We start from the raw sequence: 27,221 nt of genomic DNA, 5'->3' as shown, positions 1-27,221 counted from the left end.
AAAAGCTTCCCTCTTCCACGTGTAAGCCCACGGGGTCATAGCGCGACTGCCTTTAACGGCCAATTTCAGAGAACAAAGTCCACTTATAAAACTCCGTACAAGTCAGTAATTTTGTAAATAAGTTAACCAAACAAGAACACGTCTACTTCGTCATGTAACTGAGGCTTCAGTTGGAACACGAGAGGTCTTTACGTCGAACTGGAGCCTCATGGTGTACGCGGAAACACACGTAGTGCACCTGAGTACAGGCTACTAAGTCCTTGTGAATGAAACACAGATTGGACGGTAAATTAAACAAAATTTAAAACAAGCATTTCACAAAGCACACGACACATTTGTACATAATACGCTAAACTAACTAAAGTTGTCCATCAAGTTCTGGCACTGCTCGTCCACGCCAAGTTACAGTTCCACCAAAGATCTCATCGAATAAACTGAATATTACTGAAATGAACACCGTTCCCTGACTGAAACACTTGGCGGCATGATTATCAATGCCACGCACCAGAGCGACTACCGGAAACTCAAACAAAGCTCTCACACCTTTCAACTCACCGAACAGAGATGGTACTCAGAGCACCCGTGCTCACCGGCGTCCTAGGGAAGACAAAGCCTCGTCCAGCGTCCGCACAGTGGCTGTATGCCAACCTACCGGTACCTGCTAAAGCGAGGGCAAGTTATGTCTCTCTGATCCACTGCAGTCGCACCCTGATTAATAGAAAGGTTGGCTAAACTGTCTCTACACATTCATAGAACCATGTAGCGGCCCTCATGGAGCCGTTACACTGGATATATACTGAAAAATAAACTGGGAAAGAAAGCATGTGTTCAGAGATGTGAAAATTAACGAACTATCAGCTTAATAAGTCACGGAAGCAAAATACTAACGCGAATTCTTTACAGACGAATGGAAAAACTGGTAGAATCCGACCTAGAGGAAGATCAGTTTGGATTCCGTAGAAATATTGGAACACGTGAGGCAAAACTGACCCTACGACTTATCGTAGAAGATAGATTAAGGAAAGGCAAACCTACGTTTCTAGCATTTGTAGACTTAGAAAAAGCTTTTGACAATGTTTACTGCAATACTCTCTTTCAAATTCTGAAGGTGGCAGGGGTAAAATACAGGGAGCGAAAGACTATTCACAATTTGTACAGAAACCAGATGGCAGTTATGAGTCGAGGGGCATGAAAGGGAAGCAGTGGTTGGGAAGGGAGTGAGACAGGGTTGTAGCCTCTCCCCGATGTTATTCAATCTGTGTATTGAGCAAGAAGTAAAGGAAACAAAAGAAAAATTCGAAGTAGGTATTAAAATCCGTGGAGAAGATATAAAAACTTTGAGGTTCGCCGATGACGTAATTCTGTCAGAGACAGCAAAGGACTTGGAAGAGCAGTTTAACGGGATGGACAGTGTCTTGAATGGAGGATATAAGATGAACATCAACAAAAGCAAAACGAGGATAATGGAAAGCAATCGAATTAAGTCGGGTGATGCTGAGGGAATTAGATTAGGAAATGAGACACTTAAAGTAGTAAAGGAGTTTTGCTATTTGGGGTGCAAAAGAACTGATGATGGTCGAAGTACAAAAATGTAGACTGGCAATGGCAAGGAAAGCGTTTCTGAAGAAGAGAAATTTGTTAACATCGAGTATAGATTTCAGTGTAAGGAATTCGTTTCTGGAAGTATTAGTATGGAGTGAAACATTGATGATAAATAGTTTGGACGAGAAGAGAATAGAAGCTTTCGAAATGTGGTGCTACAGAAGAATGCTGAAGATTAGATGGGTAGAACTAATGAAGAGGTATTGAATAGAATTGGGGAGAAGAGGAGTTTGTGGCACAACTTGACTAGAAGAAGGGATTGGTTGGTAGGACATGTTCTGAGGCATCAAGGGATCACCAATTTAGCATTGTAGGGCAGCGTGGAGGGTAAAAATCGTAGAGGGAGACCAAGAGATGAATACACTGAGCAGATTCAGAAGGATGTTGTTTGCAGTAGGTACTGGGAGATGAAGAAGCTTGCACAGGATAGAGTAGATGGAGAGCTGCATCAAACCAGTCTCAGGACTGAAGTCCACAACAACAACAAACTGAGTACTAATTAATCTTGTTTCATTGGTGTCTAAAGACGCCCAGTAAGTCCTCGGAGCACATACCCTGACAAAACAGTAGGATATCCAGCTGAGTGGTCGACCCCTAAAATGCATTATGGAAGGCGTCATCTGCTTTGCACCTAAACCTGTACAGATGCGAAAGGACGGGTCAGCTGAGCCGATCCGGGCTGTCTGCCGAAGCTAGAGGCTCGCCCTCGTTCTGGAGATTAGCCGTCGGCAGGAGCGCGGCGAGACGGCCGCGGGAACACAATGCGGCCGGGAGGTGCGCCGCGTTTTGAGGCGAGGCGCTGCGCCGCTGTTTAAACACTGTGCAGCCGGCCACCCGGGCGGCGCCGCTGTTTGCCGAGTCAACACGGCGCCCACAACGCAACGCAACGCGCGGGCGGCCGCGGCGGCAACGGCACGCCGCGCACACCCAGCCGAAACTGCCGCCGCCTGTTTGGCGGGGCCGGGATTAATGTTTCATCCGGAGAGCGCCAACATTTTCGGGCGAAATTCCCTCCGTGTGAAAGCTTTCTCTGTTTACGCTACACTCAAATACGTATCTTCATTGGGAGCTCGTGTTTTGTTTCTATCTTTGACGGCGGCCGCATTTAAATTAACGACATTCTGCTGTATGTGAACACTAGCGGCAAGGAAATGTGTATAGAACGTCCCTCGGACCTCTTTGAGAGTAAATACGAAAAGAGGTGTCTGAGGTATCTGGATTCAGGACTCACGTTTAGCAAGAGTGGTTCTCAAAGTGATCTGCAGTGAACCCTCTAGTGCAGGGCTTCCCAACCTTTTTAGCTGGTGGACCCCTTCTTCAGTCGAAAATCCATGGCGGACCCCTAGTCTGTTCCCAATGACCCCCCCTCCCCCCCCTCCCCCCCTCCCCCCCTCCCCCCCGCCCGCGAAGTATTAATAGTCTTTGGTTTAGAGATGAATGAAAACAACTTGAAGGTCAAAAATCGACTTATGAAATAGGTACTGCACTGACAAAGCAAGTTTAAATGATGCCTGGGGCCGCATTCGTGCTGTGATTGGTCGACAAAGGTCGCTCCGCACATGCGTAAAAGGTTTCAGCGCATCTACCCCCGTGAGCCGGGGCACAAACGACCCCCGTATTGTTGCGAAACAGTTGATCAGAGAAGCCGCATTCTCCGGCACTAAACTGTGTATGCGTTCTCACTTAGTAACCGCAAAGGCAGCATGGGAATACGACCTGAAGTAAAAGTACACATTTTTTTTCACACGAAAAAAAATGTGATGAATTTGATTTTCAGTCCGCAGCTCGTGGTCGTGCGGTAGCGTTCTCGCTTTCCACGCCCGGGTTCCCGGGTTCGATTCCCGGCGGGGTCAGGGATTTTATCTGCCTCGTGATGACTGGGTGTTGTGTGCTGCCCTTAGGTTAGTTAGGTTTAAGTAGTTCTAAGTTCTAAGGGACTGATGACCATAGATGTTAAGTCCCATAGTGCTCAGAGACATTTGAACCATTTTGATTTTCACATTTTTATTCAGTAATTTTACTCATTATTTTACACGATTTGGTGAAAGGTGGCCGCGGCCCCCTCGAAAGAGCCGGCGGACCCCTAAGGGGTCCGCGGACCACTAGTTGGGAAGCCCTGCTCTAGTGGAACTCAACTCTGCGCCACTATTTTAATTTGTGTATTATATTTAAATTTAAAAAATGAATAAACTCTCAAGTGACTTGCTAATGAAATTTTTATAAGGTACCGCTTTGACGAAAGAGTTTTGAATACGAACTTTTCAAGTAATTTTTATCTCCTAAAATGTATTGGCAGTTATTGACTTTCATCTTTTCCAGTTCTGCTACACAAAGAGTAACAGAACAACATTCAAGTTATTGACAACGCACGTTCCTTCTGTCCACCATTTGAAAATTTATCTCTATTTTATAACCAACGTGCACCCTGCACCCTGCATTGCCCAGTTGTGTGTGTGTGTGTGTGTGTGTGTGTGTGTGTGTGTGTGTGTCTATCTATCTTCTATCACTCCGTCACCGCCTTCCCACTCTCTCTTCACTCTGCCTTCAGCTTCTCTCGGTTCATCTTCTCCACTCTCTTTCCCTGTCCCTCTCCTTCTCGCCCACTATCTCTTTCTGCCCATACCTATGTCCACCTGCTGCTCCCCCTCCCTCTGTCCACCTCTTCCTCCCTCTCTCTCTCTGCCCATCTGCCACTCCCAGTTCTCCATCTCCCCCTCCACCTTCTCCATCTTCATCTCCCTCTCCCCTTCTATCTGTCCATCTCCACCTCTTTCATTCGTCTGTCCACCTGCTCTCTCTGTCCATTTCTCCCTCATCCTCTCCCAGTCCATTTCCTCTGCCCCCCCTCCACATTTGAGCCTATCCTCTCCTTCTCCCCTTTGTCCTCTTCCCCCCTCGTCCCTCCACGTTACCACCCTAACGCCAGTAGGAGACTGATGGTTCTAACCCACACAGTATTTCTTTCCACATCGTGGAACTGTAACTACCAAATTTGGTCGCAATCGTTCCAGGGGCTAAGAATGAGCTTCTTACATGTAACTTCAGCCATATACGGACATTTCAAATATATTCCACACACAATATTATTTAACAGATTTCGTATGTCTTAGTTCACATATTTAACCTCTGTTTCTATCGAATTTGACCCCGCAAGTTCATTATCACGCTGCTCAAGGTTTATGACGCGCTATCTCCTCAACTATGTCTCGTACAGCGATTTAATTTTGCAGGTATATCCAGTGGCATATTTGAGTACTGTCTCCGAAATGCTTTTTGAACAAGTTAGCAGTAAACAAGTTATAAATTAAAATTACTTGCATGATGCAGCAATTTTTCACACACTCGATATTTGTGACTTCGTGCATCTTGAACTATGTGTTGTACAATGATATAATCTTCTAGGTACACTCAGCGGTATATGTGGATGCAGTGTGCGAAATGTGATGCTAAAAGATCATGTAATAAATCAAAACATCATGTATCATGCTGCAGTTTTTTTACACGTATTTGACGACATCTCTCCTAAACTATGCTACGGTCGCAGGTTCGAATCCTGCCTCGGGCATGGATGTGTGTGATGTCCTTAGGTTAGTTAGGTTTAAGTAGTTCTAAGTTCTAGGGGACTGATGTCCTCAGATGTTAAGTCCCATAGTGCTCAGAGCCATCTCCTAAACTACGTATCGTAAAATGATGTGATTTTGCTTCCACATTCATTGGTGTATGTCAAGACTATGTCCAAAATGTGTTGCGAATACATTCACTAGTAACGAAGTAATAAATTAAAATCTCATGCTTCATGCAGCAGTTGTACTCCGTCAACAACGAAGATATAGTAAGCGACAAACATTTTTTTCATTTCATCATTTTGTGGTGTCACCGCCAGACACCACACTTGCTAGGTGGTAGCTTTAAATCGGCCGCGGTCCATTAGTACATGTCGGACCCGCGTGTCGCCACTGTCAGTGATCGCAGACCGAGCGCCATTTCATCATTTTGTGGTGTCACCGCCAGACACCACACTTGCTAGGTGGTAGCTTTAAATCGGCCGCGGTCCATTAGTACATGTCGGACCCGCGTGTCGCCACTGTCAGTGATCGCAGACCGAGCGCCACCACACGGCAGGTCTCGAGAGACGGACTAGCACTCGCCCCAGTTGTACGGACGACGTAGCTAGCGATGCACACTGACGAAGCCTCGCTCATTTGCAGAGCCGATGGTTAGAATAGCCTTCAGCTAAGTCAATGGCTACGACCTAGCAAGGCGCCATTAGCATTACATAGCTTGTATCTAAAGAGTCTCACTTGTATCGTCAAGAGCGATGTACCACAAGGATGGATTAAAGTTAAGTATTCCAGGAGCTACGTACTTTTCTTTATAGCATTCATTACGTATCCTGTTTCAGACCTATCTACTAGCCTGCGTGAGTTAACGCGTGCCTTTCGGCTACTTACGAGTGGCGTGTCTGTCTTGTTACGCCACAACAGTTGGCGTCGAGGATGGGATCAACTGTTGTGGCGTAACAAGACAGCCACGCCACTCGTAAGTAGCCGAAAGGCACGCGTTAACTCACGCAGGCTAAGATCAACTGTTGTGGCGTAACAAGACAGCCACGCCACTCGTAAGTAGCCGAAAGGCACGCGTTAACTCACGCAGGCTAGTAGATAGGTCTGAAACAGGATACGTAATGAATGCTATAAAGAAATGTACGTAGCTCCTGGAATACTTAACTTTAATCCATCCTTGTGGTACATCGCTCTTGACGATACAAGTGAGACTCTTTAGATACAAGCTACGTAATGCTAATGGCGCCTTGCTAGGTCGTAGCCATTGACTTAGCTGAAGGCTATTCTAACTATCGGCTCTGCAAATGAGCGAGGCTTCGTCAGTGTGCTTCGCTAGCTACGTCGTCCGTACAACTGGGGCGAGTGCTAGTCCGTCTCTCGAGACCTGCCGTGTGGTGGCGCTCGGTCTGCGATCACTGACAGTGGCGACACGCGGGTCCGACATGTACTAATGGACCGCGGCCGATTTAAAGCTACCACCTAGCAAGTGTGGTGTCTGGCGGTGACACCACAATTTTATGGTGGTTGTCAGCTAGAGAAAGTTTCTTAAAGGTTTGATATTGTGTAAAATTTGTTGCAAAACACTAAGTTCTCTCATACTCAAATACTGGGTGAATAACGTAAGCGTAATCATGCAAAAAAAAAAAAAAAATGGTTCAAATGGCTCGGAGCACTATGGGACCCAACATCTTAGGTCATAAGTCCCATAGAACTTAGAACTACTTAAACCTAACTAACCTAAGGACATCACACACACCCATGCCCGAGGCAGGATTCGAACCTGCGACCGTAGCAGTCCCGCGGTTCCGGACTGCAGCGCCAGAACCGCTAGACCACCGCGGCCGGCCAATCATGCATTGTAGGCGACTCTGCTTTTTCATCGCCCAGCCCACCCCTTTCAAATATGTGTCACTTTCACCCCCACAGCGATTTTTTACACACTGTAATTGATATGTGTACCAAGTTAGGTTCAAATCGGTCCAGTGGTTAGGGCGGAGATGTGGAACATACATACATCACCCGAAAAATAATCAGTACACCTGAAAAGACGACGGTGATTTTCATTCGATGATTACGTATGTCACCTGGCCGACAGTAGATATACTGTTGATGGTTTCAGCGTCGTCCGCCGACATATGGCGTACTAGCACAGTTACTACTCTTTAATAGGGAATACTCATATCCGGATGGCTCCGTGTTGTGCAAACGTGTATAGCAAGCAGGCAACCATGCCATGGAGACACACTCGTGCTTCCTACAGACAACTGAACGAGTTTTAAAGGGGTCAAATTGTGGGCTTCCGGATGGTGGTAGTTCGTTTCGGAGAACTGCAACTCGAGTTCGATTGCACTGATTCAGCCATTAGGCCAGTTTGCACATGGAGAAGATCAGATTGCTCCCCTTCCTCCAGCTGTTGTAGAGAACCTGACAGAAGATGATGAAGAAAATGACGTTGATGCAATTACAAAGACGATAGTGATGTCCACCAGCCTGAGTGCGACTTTACTCAATAACTATTCCCTCAGAGTGAATTTGCCTAAGGAATCTGCGGAGCTACTTAGCTCCTGGTCAAAAAGAAAGAATCTTTTGTAACCAGCAATGCATTACTCATGGTACAGACGTAGAGAGATATAATTACGAGTAGTTCTTTCATTTTCACAGAACGAGTCCTTGGCTCACTGCAATAACATAAACGAGTTAATGGACCTCTGTGGCACTGAACACGATTCTACACAGTGAGATTTTTCTAGATTCGTCGATGAGGAGACCGAAAGGCGTGTTACTGCATAATGGAAACGTGTATGGCTCCATTCCTGTAGCCCAATCAGTTAAAATGAAAGCGACGTATGATGACATGAATATACTCTTAGCAAGAATCCAGTATGATGAACACACTTAGCTTATCTGCGGTGACTTCAGACTAATCGGAATACTATTAGGACGACAAGCTGGGTTCACAAAAATTGCCGTGCTTTCTATGCGAATGGGATAGCCGGACAAGGCAAAGACATTGGAGTGTGGAGTTTGGCCAGAGAGGAGAAATTTTGTGCCTGTAAATGAAAGCCCGCATCTCGTGGTCGTGCGGTAGCGTTCTCGCTTCCCACACGCGGGTTCCCGGGTTCGATTCCCGGCGGGGTCAGGGATTTTCTCTGCCTCGTGATGGCTGGGTGTTGTGTGCTGTCCTTAGGTTAGTTAGGTTTAAGTAGTTCTAAGTTCTAGGGGACTTATGACCACAGCAGTTGAGTCCCATAGTGCTCAGAGCCATTTGAACCATTTTTGTAAATGAAACTATTCCGCACGAACCACTTGTAGAAAAGTCTTGCTTTCACCTCTGAAAATAAAACTGGGCTTGATGGAGTAATTTCTAAAGGCTCTAACACAAGATGGACGCTGCACAAAATACAGTCATACTCAAAAGTATCCGAACGACCTGAATTGCATTTCGCCTGATTCGCATGCAGCCGGCGTAACGTAGCTGTCTAGCAGGTACTATAATCGCTCCTTGGTACAGTCGTTTGACTATTGAAAATGGTTCCAACAAGTCACCACTAGAAAACACTGCTCTGTATCGCAGTAACTCAAGAAGTAATACCACGATGCTACAAATATCAGGGAATACCTTATCACAGATAAGACTGTCCTTAAGGATTGTAAGCTCACATTTATTACAATAAATGACATACCTGAAATGTTACCACTCTCATTATTACGTCAGATAGGTAATGCACGTAGTAAGTTCATCGTAGTCATGATTTCCTCTTCGAAGTAACATACAGTACTTATTATTTAACACAAAATGACATTAAAAATTTAAGTTATCTACGAGCAGATAGTTGAAAATATGTATGAACTTCAAATGACACGACGAACCGTCTCGTTCTGCGTATGGATTCAAACACAGGTCAGTCAGACTAGGCAAAGATTTCGTGACTGACGCAAACTAACAGTCATTCCTGATTAGGCATACAGAGAGTGATATACATCGATTTTAGACAGTATCAGTTGGCAAATATCAACTTTAAATTACATAACACAAACATTTTTAACGGACGCGAATTCCTACCCAGCATCTATTGTCCCTGTTAACGAACTACGAGAGATGATAAATATTGCTTCTTCACAAGTAACATACTTGAAAGGCCGTGAGGCAAAGCTTTGTGATGGACAGGGATTCGAAGCCAGAACCTAATCGGATTGATATCGAAGCACAACCAACTGTGACATATCGTATTTTCTCGGCAGTAGCTAGATGTTTTAACTGAAATGACGAGACGAAACATTTTTTTCCTTCCCAGGACTCCAACCCTGCACCTATCGCTGTTATATTGTCTTGGGAAAAGGAACGAAATGATTGAACTATACTGCTCTGAGAGATTCAGATCCTCGAAAGAGGAGATACGAATTCGAATCTCAGGCCGGCACCAAATATTTCAACGTCTCTTTCGCAGTAGTTAGCCGTTTTTCCACATGCAGCTATTTTGGGGTGAGAAGTGAAGGGAATTATGTTCAAAGTTCTATTAGATTGGTAACTTAAGCAGGCAGCAGAATTGAGTTTAAAAAAAATTGCAGTAAATGCATTCGAACCCGCGACATCTTATCTATGGTGCACGACACTTACCATTACGCTACTAGCTGACACATATCTATAACAGCTCCAGAGCTGAACAACAAGTCCTCCAGAACTTGTGCATACCACAGCGCTGCGAGATAATGCAAATGGCCGGGTCTGGACTTCTGAGAGAAACAGTTACAGCTCTCTTTTGCGCTTCACGACGTATTATACAAACAGATAGAATAGCTCAAGCGGAAAGGGACACTTCATATTTAAATTTCTGCATCCTACACTGTTGGCAGTTCTGTGTAGGTGGCAGTTGCGTGATTTTTTTTTCGGTGATTACAAAATATCGTCGAATGTATGCACTGGGTAGCTGAAGCAGCTAGTTCACAGTGATTCGGTCAACCAAGTAAATGAATTTACTGAACAAGCTGCAATTTACTACAGGGAGCCTGTGTGTCAGAATTCTCATCCAGTGTGGCGCAACGGTGTTACGATAGGAAAGTGAGTCCTGGAAAAGAGGATTTGGTGGTCTGTTGGACTGGAGGTAGGATCTTATAACTGTGGTCTGGGTTCGATTCCCACTTCTGTGAATGATTTTAGATAGGGAGAGAAATATTCCATTCTCTTCTGGCTACACCAAGTGAAGAAGATATAATGGCAGTGTTGTTTGAAATTCACGTTAAAGATGATATTCCTTCTCTGCCAAGTAGACGTCAAGTTGAACCACAATAAAGTCTGGAGTTTCGACATGTAGAAACTCTATCACCAGTAACCTTTCTTATACTAGTTATTTATTTCTAGTGACGAAACAAACGCTATGAAGGGTCACAGGACACTTATTACATCTTTTATCTGAGCTTCTGTATGTCGATAAAATTGGTTCTGAACTGGGAATGCAACTCAGACCGCCCTTAACGCGGAATTTGTTCCCTTCGTGACAATACAGCTCGGCTACAATTTGTTGTTTGTTCAAAACTGCAGATTTCTCAACATCTCCACATATTACTCGTGAATGGTTTCGAATCCTGGCCCGGTACTAAAGATTTCATTAAGTATTATCAAGCTCTAGCACGAGAACACCTATCTGCTGGTGGATAATAATTTTGATTTTTAATGTGTTTTCATTCGGTGTCAACACTAACGATATCTGACGTTTATGATTCTCAGTGGGACACAGAACTATTTTCGAGATCACTGTAAGTTCAAGATGTTATTCCGAGCTGCTGGTGGAGAAAAATTCGGTAACAGACCTCTCTTTGTGGGTAGTCAACAACGATATGTGTGGGGCTCTATTCCCAGTGAGCACTGAACTCCTCGTCATATTATTTCTAGTTCAAACATGCTCACATGTCACTGCTGGTGCAACAAACCCATATGTAACGTTCGTTTTCTCTAGAATATAACAGCGATAGGTGCCAGGTTGGAGTCCTGGGAAGGAAAAAATTAATGTTTCGTCTCGTCATTTCAGTTAAAACATCTAGCTACTGCCGAGAAAATCCGATATGTCACAATTGGCTGTGCTTCGATATCAATCCGATTAGGTTCTGGCTTCGAATCCCTGTCCATCACAAAGCTTTGCCTCACGGCCTTTCAAGTATGTTACTTGTGAAGAAGCAATATTTATCATCTCTCGTAGTTCGTTAACAGGGACAATAGATGCTGGGTAGGAATTCGCGTCCGTTAAAAATGTTTGTGTTATGTAATTTAAAGTTGATATTTGCCAACTGATACTGTCTAAAATCGATGTATATCACTCTCTGTATGCCTAATCAGGAATGACTGTTAGTTTGCGTCAGTCACGAAATCTTTGCCTAGTCTGACTGACCTGTGTTTGAATCCATACGCAGAACGAGACGGTTCGTCGTGTCATTTGAAGTTCATACATATTTTCAACTATCTGCTCGTGGATAACTTAAATTTTTAATGTCATTTTGTGTTAAATAATAAGTACTGTATGTTACTTCGAAGAGGAAATCATGAATACGACGAACTTACTACGTGCATTACCTATCTGACGTAATAATGAGAGTGGTAACATTTCAGGTTGAGCACGACTGTACCTTTCCAGGAAGCTTCCCTTCACGATACGAGACAAACTGAAAGCTGAAATTCTTTTTCAGTTCTCAAATAAAGAAACTGATGAAGGATCAAGATTCTGAGAAGACAATGAAGAAAAGAGATAATGGTCATCAATTACGGAGAACTTTCTATGGAATAACAAATATCCTAATTACAAAGCCATTGTTGTAAAAAGTTGCAAAATTTAAAGAAGATGGGTTGTTAAATGAGTGTGAATGTCCACTTTCTACATCAACATACCGACTGCTTCCCGGAAATTTGGGACATTATATTGAAGAGCAAAAAAATGGTTCAAATGGCTCTGAGCACTATGAGACTTAACTTCTGTGGTCATTAGTCCCCTAGAACTTAGAACTACTTAATCCTAACTAACTTAAGGACATCACACACCTGCCCGAGGGAGGATTCGAACCTGCGACCGTAGCGGTCGCGCGGTTCCAGACTGTAGCGCCTAGAACCGCTCGGCCACTCCGGCCGGCATTGAAGAGCAGAGTGAACTCTTTCACCGAGATATTAAGAAGTACTAGCAGCGATGGACAGCATCTATATTGGCCAACTACTGTTGGATGTTGAACAAAACAGTCATGATACTCAAGGATCTACAAGGAAGTCAAAGAAGAGAAATTATAAAAATTTATGGAACACTGTTGACATTTTGTTTTTATATGAGGTAGTCACGAAACAAATTAGGGTAATCCTCAGGAGTTTTATTTAAACGTATTTCATTTTTAAATGTGTTGTGATTAAAGACTCACCTTATGTGAAATGGTTTTTATGTTTGGAGGCTCAGAAGTGAAAATCGTCAAAGTATTACTTCCTATTTTGTGTAAAAACCTGATGTGACAGACAGAATCGGTAGTTATTTCTAGAATCAGCATAAAAATTGATTCAAGAACATCTACTTGCAACAAATCATCTGACGAAAGTTTTAAAATGCAGACTAGTGTTATCCATTCCGTCTATTTTATGAGAACTTGTCCAATCCTTTCCTTTCCAAAAATCAATTATTATCATGCGTTCATATCTGTATATGCACTCATTCTGCTGTGATGAATATTTGATCCTTCTGTGTTCTGAGCAATCATTACAGTTTGCTACCAGTAAATGTGCATGATTTGTAGCTGTTGTTTCATTACAGTGTCAGATAGTGAGCATCACAAACTAGTAGTTAATAGTGTTTATCAGAGCACAGCCATGTTCCACGTGTTAGAACCAGCCCTTTCTTTCCAATTGCTCGTGCACAATTCCTTTACATACACGTGGACTGTCTGAGGGACTTGCACCTTGAACGATGATATGTCAGTGGTTTCTTGCATAAACAGTGGGTATCCAGCCAGGATCTTACCGTTAGGCAATCTTGTGATCAAGTACAGTAAATTTACGTAATTCGTGACAGTAAGGTGACGATTGTGTTCAGTAATGGTGATTATATGTCTAGTTTAAATCGTATGTTAAGTCGGTGAATAATCAATAAATTCGTAGTTAGGTTCGCTAACGCGAGAATTATTAAATTGAAATTGCGGCATACACTTTCTTTTCCAATTTGGTTCTCTTTGAACCTCTGATAACCTGCTTTGTTTTGTTGAAGTGTACCTTGTTTGCAATTTTGGCGTTGTTGGTTGTCAGTTTTTGGGGGTTTCTTATGAGTTTTGTGGGTAGTTTGCTTAATAAGAAGGTAGATTAGTAGGGATATCTGAAGGAAGTAATAGTTGAAGAGAATGTGAAGTCAGGCGAGACAGGAGAGGGCTCTCGAGAGTATATCTAAAATGGAAGTTAACCCGGTCGACAAAGGTACGCAATAGTAGGTAATTTACTTGCAGTAAATACACAAGCAGTTGGTCCAAGCTTGGACGCGTCAGTGTCTAGAGAGGTTTGTGGCAAGTTGGGTGACAGAATGGGGAAAGAGAATTTCGATTACCTAGATGCAATCGTGCAATACCACACAGATGCCGCACTTATAATTAGGGAACATAATGACAAAGATAGTGCGGTAACACCAGTTACTACCCAACAAAAAGATACATAGCTTCACCAACTCCTCTGGTGTAGTGTTTGAAGGTGATCTTATACCAGAAATCTCTGAGACGATTCAGGTGGCACAGAATTTGAAGAAATTAACTGTGGATAGCAATATCGTCCTGTAAAATTCAGTAAAGGCGTTGCAAAACAAATTGAAGATAGTAATGCAGAGATGAGAAAACAAATTGAAGACGGTAATCCCACTATACAATGAATAGTAGATGTTAACGTCGTTGTGCGGCAACGAATTAGAGAGTGTTATGAGTACGAGAAATAAGAAACAAAGACAGAGGCCACGAATGCTTCCATTCTAGGCATACAACTCGAATTTAAAGAAACCAGGGAAGAGTTGGCAAATTAGGCACATGGATTAATCAAATAAATAAGGTTGTGGAACATGTTCCCACTCTTAGAAACTAGGTGGAGAAACTGCCGAATAGGCAAGACGAAATGCAAAATAAGACGAAAAAGACGGGAAACCAGGTGCCAACGTCGGAAGACAAGTCTCTTCAAACCACCAGAAGAGCCGATGGCAGTTGATCGTGACTACCGAGCAGTTGAAAATTCTGTCATCAGAAATTACCGCCACACTTTCAATACAGTATTTTGGGCAGGACTGGTGATGATATAAAAGCATTTAAGAAACTACTGCAATAACTGGAGTCTTTGTAATGGGATGACCATAGTTGGCAGCGTTCTTATGATGACAGGCGCAGGTCAGTATGTCCACAGCGACCGCATTATGACAGATAGAATTAGGGGGCGCACATGAATTGAGGTGGCAATAGTAGACGGTACCCACCCACTCCCCCTCTCCCCAACATCGAAATGGTTGGAATGGGCTCCAGCGTGATAATGGTGATCATACTTGTAACCGACAGGACCAATGAAAGTAGGAGGACGCCACGGAAACATGATGCTGGAATTGTTGAGATTCGTTCTGAGAATCCATAATAGAATCCGGTTGCGGAACCATTGTCAAGACAGTGAGAGGCGGCTTGCATGGGTCTAACAGAATATGCCCATAGCCGACATTGAAGAGACAGATCTAAATGTGTTAGAATGTGAAGATTTACATGATATACTACTAGAAGAAAGAGAGAGCAAGACAATTCAAACTGGAACAATATATTGATGAGAAACACAGGTCTCCCTGACGTTGTTGATAGTGTTAGCCATCTTTCTGCCACCTCTGAAGAAGTAAATGATCAGTGTTTGCAGAATTACAGCTGGCTCATGCTGTCTTCACAAAACAAAAATATGAGGCGCAACTGCAGGAAACAGTATAGAAGCTGGGTTGCAAGTTTGGCTTGAAATTCTGTGCCAAGGGACAAAACTCGAAATGAATTTCTTGGTCATACGAATTTAGCCACTCCATTAATCTTGCCTATAGAAATTCTAAGAGCACATTAGGCAGTCGTAGACACCAAATAGGAAGAATGCGTGTTGCAAACACTGAGAAGTGTACACGTTAAGATTGAAGAATAATCTCTTCAACATCAAATTCCCATGGACTGTTTAATCTGTACCATATATGATGCAAAAGTTACAAGTTGAGTCATATGATCAATTCGAAAATACGAAAGAGCGTACATTTAATATGCTGTTAGTTCCCATGGAAGAAATCAGACAGAAGATGTTGCAAATGGCTGCAGCGATACCAAATGCAAGTTCAGGCAAGAAGGAGTAGTTACTGGAGATTATAAACGAACATGCAGCAGTGTGCTCGCCAAACCCTTGTGCTAATCCTTTCAATACAACTTCGATGTGAAGGAACATTCCAAATTTTTCATCCCACCATTTGATATTGCAATAGCTAACCAGGAAAAAGTATGTACCGAACTATGAAAAATGTTGGAACAGGATGTCCGAGCCTTCAGTCTCGTCTTATAACAATCCACTGACATTAGTAGAGAGAACAGATAGCTCTTTTTGCCTGGTACTTGATTTCTGACAGAGCAACATAATCATTGAACCTGACAATGCTTGTTTCCATCGCTATATCTTTGATGTAGTCGTTGGCAAATAGAGCTATAGCCATTCTATCAGCAATTCATGGCATTTTTAGCCTCTGGACGCTATTGCTGATTTAAACATTTACTATTAAGACTCAATATGTCATCTTTAGAATTTATCTATGCACTCCACAGCATCCTGGAAGAATCATTGTTAGACAGGATGACAGGTTACATCAGTGATCTTTTAGTAGCTGAAGCATTGCAGTCAGAACACAACGAAGTACTCAGAGGCTTACTTTGTCCTATTTGAGAATAAGGCATGATGGCCACAATAGAGAAGTCGTATTTTGGTGTGACTCAGGTAAAGTTCCTCAGACATACGATTATGGGGGACGGCATCGCCCTGGGCCCATTGAAATTACAGACAATAGACCAGTATATCATGCCCACTGTAAAGAAACAATTATGAGGTGTCAACTTCTGTAAATATTTCATCTGTTTCATCAACATGGAGGCATTGTCCACCACATGATTATGTATGCTGGTGGTGAAACCTCCCCCTTCCTAATCGGCCTAGTGGATTTTGATATAACTGATCATGATCACATATGCCAAATGAAATTTTCCTGTGAATAATGCTATCGTTACTGAAGGAAAATAACCCCAGTTAGTTGGAGTAAACTGTACAACAGATTCTTCTGAAGGAAGAATCAGTTCTAAATTTAAGCTAAATATTGATAATTTTGAAATGGGTAGAGTATAATGCAATCGCTCACACACTGCACAGGGGGGGGGAAGAGTACCATGTAATATTTACTACAAAAATAACTGATAACACAAAGAAAACACTGATTAGCTAAGGATAATTAAACGGTCACCAGCCCACTAGGGAAATGAATCTCCAGAATCTTGAGAAAGATAATGGCAAAGAAATTTAAGCAAATAGTTTCTACAAACTAAATGTAATCTTATTTTTTGCAGAGAGCGTGTTGATAAATTATTAGCAGATTCAGATTATTCTACTTGTTCATTGTTTGGAAATAATATTAAAAATTGTAGCTGATGGAGACTAATTATACTGTTATTAATATGTTCTTGAGTATAGTTACCCAAAAAATTGATATAATTGTGCCAAGAAACAATTCTTTAAGTTTCTTTCATATCTGATATAAATTTACTGAATTACAGTGTAATTAATTCTTAACATTTCGTCACAATTTGGATATCTATCTGCGATTCCATACAGTTGCCTTTGTGAATTTTTTAGTTGTGCTCTAATGGCATTCAGAGTTTTAATCAATAATTTTAAAAGAATAAGGGTTGGTCTTAAATTCTGATTGAGTGTTTCAGGAACAATATGACGTAATAAAGTATGTATTTCTCTGTTTCTCTCTTGTATTATTCCCATAGCATTATCAATTACTCCATTTAAATGTTTTATATATTCATCCATAAGTTTGTTTATATTTTCCAAATGACTTATTTGACCTTGCATGCATCTTTAATTTTATATTCTCCATGTACGATGGTTGGAATTTTAATATTGGCATCTACTTATTTACATCTCGTACAAAATAGATACCTGTTTCACAGTTTTACTAACCTTCAAAGTAGTCACCAGCATTGTGTATAACCCATTGCCAAGAATGTGTAAGTCGTAGGATACTCTTAGCAGTGCCAGTTGTGTTGACAGTTTGAGTGGTGCGGTCTGTTGCCAGACAAATTTGTAGCTGTTCTGAAGCAAATGCCATGAAGAGCTTCCTTCAGTTTAGAAATCTAGTTGAACACATGAGTGCTTAAGTGAGGGGAGTGCAGCAGGTGGTACAGCACTTAGCAGCCCCATCAGTCAAACAAATTAGTTACAACTTACATGCACACACTGTCCTGTAAAATGATTTTCAGCTCCTGCAGAAAGTGTCACCACTTCTACCTCTATGCTGTTCATTTATGGAACACAGCCTATGACCAGCTTAGAGACAGAAGTGATAACACTTTCTGCAATACCTGAAAATCATTTTGCAGGACAATGCTCAAGCACATACAGTGCAACCTGTTAGTTATTAGTTTGACTGATGGGGTTGCTAAGTGCTGTACCACATACTTCACACCCCTGACTTAGGCCCTCATGAGATCAACAAGTCAAACATACAAGTAAATGTAAGAAATGTACTCGACAATATATCAAAATAAGAATTCTGCCTGACCCTTTTTTAAAATTACTAATAACATTTTTGGCATTAAGTAAAATGGAATAGTGCACGTTTTCCTATTCCTACAAGGACTCACAATAATACGAGAGTATCTCAACTCAAAACTACAGCTAAAATCTTGGTATTAAAGGCTGCAGTAAATTAAATAAATCAGAATTAATTAGTCCAATTATTTTACAAAATTGTGTATTTCATCAATAATTAGTCAAAAAAGCTAAAACAAGACAAGAATGCATAGCTAATTATTTTTTAGATTTGACGATGTTATTTTTGAGAAAACTCGAGCATCAGGGCAAGAAAAAAATAGTGAGAATATATCAGATTTAACCATTCATAATTAAACTATTTGAGCAAGAAAAGAGAAAAGACTGTCGAAAATCGATTTATTTCAGATTAAAGAAATGAAATCTAAACTTAATGAAAAAGTTAAAGCTTGGTTTGTCGACTGTAAAACTGTCTTTAACGACACTAGTATGTGTGAACTCGATACCATTAGTGGGAAAACAGATTGCATAACGAAATTACTTAATTTTGCGTTAGAAGTGGGTAAAATGAGTACTAATTTTAGAAAAGAAGGTAAGTTGAATATAAAAACAGCAAATCCGAAAACGTTTTATCCAATTTCTGCAAGATATAAAGCATCAAATAATACAAAAGAATCTGTTCAAGTTTTGGTCAATAAAAACAGAGATAGATTGACATTTGATGAGTGAATTAATATGGCAAAATGGAGATAAATACAAATTACAAAAAGAGTTAACCAGGATTAATGAAACCATTTTTTACCCTATAAGATATTAAAAGTGGATATTCAAATAAATGTAGTATATGCTGAAACTTTTAGTTTAGTTATCTATTGTGATCCACAAAAAGCAATAATAATATATCTGTATAAAAATAGCAACAATTTTGATGTAATTAACAGTATGTGAGCAGTCTTATGATCATCATATTTCTATGATAAATGTAACAAAACACATCACAACAAGAACAAACATAATTGTAAGAGAGAAAGAAAAAATATATTTATTATGCAGTGATACAGAACACAATACTGTGGAAAATGAGAAGTACAGTGAAAAATGTAATAGATACAGCTATAATGAAGGGTACTTAAACAATCACCAAGAAGTTTGTGTAATAACTTATAAGAATGTAAAAGGTTTTGTTTGAGATCTAAAGAACATATATGTTCCTTTGAAAAATGTAGAAACTGTAGTCTAGAAGTAGAAATTAAAAATCGTAAATATTACATTCAATACAAAACACCAAACAGTGGTGTACGTGAAAGAAAATTTATTGAAGAATATATCATTAAAGGTTGTTCAAGGTATACTAAAAGTCATTGCTATGTTGATGTAGGATTAAAAATTATTGTATTTTTGAATGTTTGAAGTGCAATAACACAGTCAAAGGAAAACTGTTTAAGAGCTGTAAAAAAGGATCCCCAAAGAAAATTCCTTGCACCTATAATGAAAAATACATGGGGCTTTATTATGAAGCTAAAAAAAGAATCAGAAATACGCACTCTAAACCTTATAATAAATCACAATTTAAAGGTGATACTGTTTATAAATTTAAAAACAAGCGATTAACTCTGTATGTGGAGGTATCTAACAAACATAATAATTATAAATTCATAGCTAGTAATGTTAAAGATCATGATTGACAATTTTATCTGAAGTACTGTGTTGAAAATACAATAAAGCCACATTCTGTCTACACAGGAACTAAATTAATTTTATTAGGGGTAAGAGAATTACATCTAAAAATTGAAGGTAACGGTTATTTAGTTTAAGGAAACCTTAGTAAATTTCCAAAAAAATTGATTGAAAGAATTAATGTAAGGTTACTTCCCACATTTATTCAATGAACAGGGAAATGTAAATTACATAGGACCAATTCCTGATACCAACTATTGTTGTACTGATACTATTAAAACGAAAGATAGTGAAGTATTTCTCAAATGGCATAGTCAAGAAGTTAAAGAAAATTATGTGTTCAATATGAAGAAAGAAATTAACTAATACTGGAATTCTGATTTAGGTATATGAAGAAGAGGTTCTTTAGAACTAAGTAAACAATTCCTAAAAATAGCTAATATAGATCCATTGTGTTATTTAACGATTGCTGGAATTTGTATGGCTATATACAGATCTCATTCTTTACCTAACAGAAAAATTGCTGTAATAAATAAAGAACAAAAGGGGAAACTATAGTAAAGACTCTATAGCTTGGTTAAACAGTTTAAACAATAATGATATTCAAGATGCACTTGATGATGGTGAAGTAAATATAGCAGGAGTTGATGTTGATGTTTGTGATAAAGATTCCAATTTTGTTTATCAATGACATAGCTTTTTTGTATGGTTGCAAAAAAAGTTTTAAAACCATCAACAATAAAAATCGAGAATTAATGGATGATTTATATCGAAAGACATTAACGAGAAGTATATAAATATGAAATTCATGATATGATTTAGTTGAGATATAGGAATGTAATTGGATTAGCTCAGCAGTGTATATAGGTCTTAAGAAATGACTGAAGAAATTAAAACAGTTACCACAAACTGTTGAAACGCTGAATCCAAGAGATGCTTTTTATAGTGGTCGTACAAATTCAATGAAATAAAAAGCTGAACAGATTGTGTTAACACAAAAAAAGATGAATATACTTGTGTAGGCCCTATCCAACTGTATAATATTAGGATTATTATCCTGTAGGGCATCCAACAAAACTATATAAACCATGATGTTATTCTAAAAATGGTATGGGCTTATAAAATGTATAATAATGGGATATAGAGGATTCCATCATCCTGTTTTACCTTTACAAATGAAACATGATAAAAATTAAAAAACTGTTTTTACTTTATATGTAACATGTGCAGAAGAAAGAATAAATAAATATAATCATAATGATGACAACAGAAGTTTTATTGGAACCTGGCAACTGATGTAATAAATAAAGCTTAAGAAAAAGATTATACAATTTTATAGATTTATGAAGTGTGGAATTTTAGAAATAAAAGAAATATGCTGATTAAAAATTACATGAAAGGCTTTATGAAAATAAAATTAGAATTTGGCCGCTGTATGTTGGAAACTAAGATGTATATAAAGTATTTAAAAGAAAAAGTAGGTACTGACTTAGATCTGATAAGATAAAAGAAAACCCAGGAAAACGAGCAGTTGCTAAGATATGTCTGAATTCATTATGAGGAAAATTTGGACAATGTGAAAATATGAGTAAAACTGAGTATCTTACAGATTTACAACAACTTTATGCGACAATATTGGGTGAATTATTAGATAATATGGGTACAAATTTTGTTAATGACAATGTGGGTCAGACATGTACAGTTTCAAGGATTATTATGTCAAAAATAACACAGGAACAAATATTTTTATAGCTGCATTCACTACATCAAATACAAAACTCAGATTAGATAATCTATGTTTCTTTCAAACCTATGGTGGTAAAACACCCCACACGCGAAAATTAATTTCTTCCCACATGTAAGATATTGAAAAATTCTAAAATGTTTGCAAATTACATAGGAAACGCAAAAAGTACATTACTAGTTGACATTAATACATGAAAAAATTATGAAACATTCTAATTAATTCATTTGACATCACATACATCTGCAATATAAATGAAAGCACACGTTAACTTCCAAACATACATGTATTCTCCAAATTAGTGCCCTTCATTCTAAAGTATGTACCCTAATTCTCTATTTCTGTCTCTAATAACAGTTAACATTTTAGAAGATGGGCCTAACAATTCTATGTCATAAACCAACCTGACGAAAAGTATAACTGCAGAAGAAGTTTGTCTTAGCTAAACAGGTAGACTGAATGTAAATAACTAGGACTATTCTCGATGCAAGTCACAACGCACTCTCAGAGTATAAATTCCTAGATTTAAATTGTTCTCAAGCACCATTTTAGGAGGGACTGAGATAATGCATCATGTTATTCACTAAAATTATATGATCGATAACACTGCTTGACTTGTACTGCGTTTATGAGAAATGCCTCAGGCCTACTGGAGACAATGTAAAGACCAGTAGTTCTTTTTTAAAGGCTCTGTAAAATTTCATAGACTATGTTTGTACGATATTATTGCTCACAACATATTAAAAACACATCTGTAATGTGAAAATTGCGATGTTCATGTTGCAACAGTATCGAAGCAATTAAAGTGTGTGCTCAATTTGTGCATCTGCATTTCTGGAACCATCAGCTTACGAAAACACACCCAAACACAATTGTCTTGTTAGGGAAGGAAGGCATAAGATGATTTTATTGGCAAGTATCACTTAAACTGCAGAAAGACCTCGAATACTTGTAAACACACGACCAAAGACGGTGACAATGAGAGGCGTGACATTTCCAAATACAATGGCAGAGTTGATGTTCTGAAAAACTACTTAATACATATGGTGAATGATCTCGTACTCTGCAAGTATAAATTAAATATTATCACATCTCAATTCTCTGTACAACTCATTAATATAAATATCTAACATTACATTAAAAATCCCTACGAAAATTCCACTTCATACTCTTAGCAAGCACAACGAACCATCAAATATACGCCTGACACAAGACATTGTATGACCATCCTCCATTGACATAAACACTAAACAAATGCCACGCCATATAATAAAGTGATGCAATTCTCTAGAACTCCTAGATAAGCCGATGTAGATGGTTCACGACCGGAAATGACGTTAGCTATTCCAACAACCAGTGATGCTGCCTCAGCCGAAATATACCCATAATATCAAACCCTCGGCCATTTCGTTCATGTTAGCCTTCCAGAAAACAGAGACGAAACTACGTGATTACGGCAGCAGCAGCGGAGAGAAATTACCAATAATTATCGAATATTCCACAACAGAGTAGTTGAAAGGCAAAGATACAACTCATCATACCCAGGCCACTACAGCCCCTTCCTCTCGATACAGTGGAACTACATCCTTGCAGCAAGATGTATTGCATCCACAGCGACAGTCTGACCAATGATTGCGGCTTATGTTGGACGTCCATGTATCACATACGGTTTATTTTAATGGTACAAAATGTATCACAGACAATTGGTAACGTACCGAGAATTCGTCTATCTTTTTTCAATGGTTTCTAACCCATTTTGATTTATGCCGTTACATCGCCAACCATCACGCAACGATAAAATTGTTCCACACAAAAGTTACGTTTTTTTTTTTTTCAGAAGAGAACCCGCAATAAAAATGGGCGGAGAGGGAGCGGGGGTTGCTGCTGAAGATGTCCACAAGCAGTTTTATCCACGTGAGCTGTATGATGTGTTGTAAATAAAATGACGTGGTTTGAGAGCGCTACGTCAGCAGTATCGGCTTGTTCTTCGTCTTTAATACCGCTCCAGCTTCACTTTCCTGCTAAAGTGAAATTGCTTGTAGCACATGAGAACTGGATGACTGATGGCAATTTACTATCACTCAGCTCTCGTAGGTCCCACGACACGACAGCGGTGAGTGGTGAAAAGGAGTACAACTAGCCTCTGCCAATTGCTTCCATCAACGAATAGCTTACAGAACTATCATTGTACGAGGCAAAGGGACTCACATTAAAAAAGCACTCCAAAGGGAAGAAAAAACTCTTTAGCAATCCTACCAGCTTACATAGCAGCAGTTACATACACTGGTGGAGATGTAAAAACTGTTAACTAATGCTACTCTAACTGTAGATGCTATAAGTTTCCAATATTCAACACACGAGGAAATGGAGAGTGCACATTTAACACAGGCAATAATGTGTCCACATGTGTAGAAACATTGAACCAACCTCGTACAGAAAGCAAATATTATACATACGAGTACCCTTAACCATATTCAGTTAAAAAGACACTGCTTTGTTCAGGATATCTGCGTCAGGTATAATAATTAACACATTCTCTGATGCAGTTATTACATGTTCCGTTCAGCAAATAACATCCACAAAGTCAGCGTCTCTTGCACGAATCAGAAACATACATTTGGTGAACCAAAGACCGCATGCTGTCCTTGAATAGTAGTTTTCTGGTTATTAACCCCACAGTATTTCTTTACAGATAGTACGTATATGTGTACCAAATTTGTCTGAAATCGTTTTGGGGTTTAGAGGGAGCTTTTTATCCACATCTTTACCCATGTTCAGACATGTCACATATATTTCACTTATATGTAACATATTTCTTACTTATTTGTATATATATTTCATCTTTAGCGAACTGAGCCCTGCAGTTTCGTTTTCACTCATCTCAATGTTTATGACGTTCCATCTTCTGAACCATTTGTCATACAGTGATACCATTTTGCACCTACTTTCAGCGGTATATGTTAATAATGTCTGAAAAACGTGTCATGAATAGAGTGAAGAAGTAATAAGTAAAACATTTTGCCTGAAGTGCAGGTTTATTGTATGATCAGAGATAAACCTTCTGCCTTCCATCAATTTGTGGGAACTGTCAGTGAGAAAAAGTTTTGTCAGTATTTGTTGTATTATGCATAAAGTTTGTTGCGAGTCAGTAAGTGATATGACCAAAAGAACAGACACCATTTTGACCCATCAGCCATTACAAATTAAGACACCAAGGAATTACAGACATTGGCTGCTAGTGGGTGTTGATTCAAATCAGTGCGGAAAGTTGAAAATTTGTACCAGACTCGGATTCGAACCTGAGTCTGCTGCTTACTATGGAGATCCTCTGACCACTAAGCCATCCAGACACAGTGGCCGCGGCCATTGCTCGTACTACCACAGCTTGAATCCCAGTATGGCACAAATTTTTAACTTTCCCCAATGATTTCAATCAGGTAATGTTTGTGATTCCTTTGTGCCTTAATTCATAATGACTGCTGGATTCAGACACGCAGTTAGAATGATCACGGCGTCCTGATGGCTTGGTGGGTAGAGTTTCTGCGTAGTAAGTAGGTGGTGTGGCACAAACTTTCAGTTTTCCCCATTGTTTTAAATCAATGCCTGCTCACATTCAATGTCCGTAATTTCGTTGCGTCTTAAAATATGAGTATTCTCGCATCGTGGAATACACTGCTATTCCACCCCAACCACAACACCTTCGATAGGTGGGTGGTTGTCACCTCCACAACGATTCTTTCTGCACAGTAAATGGTTTGTGTGCCAAGTGAGGTTGACATTGATCTGGTGGTTTAGGAGGAAAAGTGGAACATACACACACATACATACACTTTTATAATGTGTATAAATATGTACAGAGACAGCTTTCCTCAGTTTACTTTGCGACGTTACCTATTTATAACGATACATAACTGTACCCTCGATGAGGCAATCGTTGACAACGATGAATTTAAGAGCTCTGGCAACGTTATCTTTGTAGCTCACTGAGTATGACGCCAAAGGAAGTTGCGTAGAACTCACACTCGCGGTAATTTTGGCTCGACACTTGCACGGCACAGTAGCTGATGCCTGTGGACGGAGCGTCGTGTGTCGTGGCAGTGTCGGAGTGTTTACGAGGCGAGCGGCCACGCCGAGGTGTGCAGACCACCCCCTCCACCCACCTTCCGCTGAGCCGCTAATTACTTCTTCTGGTCGGCCGGCGCTCCTTTCATCAGTGCGGCTCCTCAGTCTTTCATCTCCGACTTGTGATTCCCCAACTCGGCCCCACGTGCTCGTTAATTACTTCCCACACAGATAGCCGACGAGGCGACACTGTGTGTCCACCCTAAGCCTTATGACACGTGCGAGGGTCGCCTTGTGCTGCTGAACTTGTAGGCTACGAAACTACGAGGGAAAACTGGGAAAATCGTCTTGGGTTGTAAATAGTATTGCAAAGTTGTAGAAACCCGTAATAGGTCGTATTGTTTGCGACGCTCTATAGTCTTCTCACGTACGTATGTCAGTTTGATATACTGTCAGCCACTTGTGTGCAGCAGTGGCTTAATCTAGCGGTTCCCAAACCATAGGCCGCTGTCATGTGCTGTGAGCGCTGGTCGAGAGCCGCAGACCAGGTAAAACTTACAGGGAGCTTCGGGGGTTTCACCCGTCACTCGTCAAGACTGAAGAGTTCAGAATGAAATAAGGGCTGAAAGGCTTGCCAGTATTTCTTTTAATGCTGAAATTTACCAGTAATCTGCCAACCAGGCGGCAGTAAGTCTATGGCCCTACAGACAGCGTTACAGGGCTGGCGCGCGACCTTGGCTAGCAGCTCATGGCGTAAACACCTAGCATGGCACAAGGCGGTCGCAATTTGTCAAGTTTCTAGTTGCTCTGACACAACTGTTCACATGAACGACTCGCTTGAATTTAAGAAGAATGAAGGAAGGATCACTGGTGTTTTACGTCCCATTCACAGCTAACATTATGAAAGTCGGATTTTTCTTGGATTTCTTACTGCTTGAGAGGAAGCAAACAACCATCCCAGTATCTGCATGGAGTGACGTGGGTGACCGCAGAGAACCGATATCTGAGAACTGAACCAGGTTCTCTCGAAAGCGAGTTGGGGGCCTCTGCCAATACATCACTTAGCGCAGTTTCCGTGGAGGTATTGTTGAATTACCATTAACTGATACATTTGATGAACCTTTCGACAAACTATGTGAACGAGTAGTACACAAATATGTGATTCTCTCACAGGTGACAAACAAGTCAAGAGTCCCATTGAGTTCTTTTTAACACCACTCGATTTTGGTTTTCATGTAGATGTGGCAGCTAAGTGAGTATAGCAAAAGTCTTTTCTTTATTAAAAAAATGTAAATATCTTTGAATCCTCCTTGTACAGAATGTTTCACTAATCAGGCTTCCAATATATATATACATTGCGTCTGTTTATATTTTCTCTTGTATATTTAGTGACTGGGCCTCTAAACTTTTTTGCAAAATAGGAGATCCACACAGCTAGAAAGGTTGGCAACTGCTGGCTTAATTGAGTCACACGATTCCAAATTATCGTTTTCAGACACCTACAGGGTGAGGAAGCTAAGAGACTCCACATCGTATGCAAGGTGACCGAAATAAAACTGGCCTCGAAATTTCACGCATATACAACCCAAATTCCATTATGTGTATCATATTTCACGCATCTTCAACCCAGCTTACATTATGTGCACCCTTGGCTAGGTAAACACCGAGGTAATAAAAGTTATGAAATGCCTCGTAATATCTTATCGGACCTCCTTTTGCCCGGTCTAGTGCAGCAACTTGTCTCGGCATAGACTCAACTAGTTGG

The sequence above is a fragment of the Schistocerca nitens genome, chromosome 5 (assembly GCF_023898315.1).
Source record: "Schistocerca nitens isolate TAMUIC-IGC-003100 chromosome 5, iqSchNite1.1, whole genome shotgun sequence".
NCBI lineage: Eukaryota > Metazoa > Arthropoda > Insecta > Orthoptera > Acrididae > Schistocerca > Schistocerca nitens.
This window is presented reverse-complemented; position numbering follows the sequence as displayed.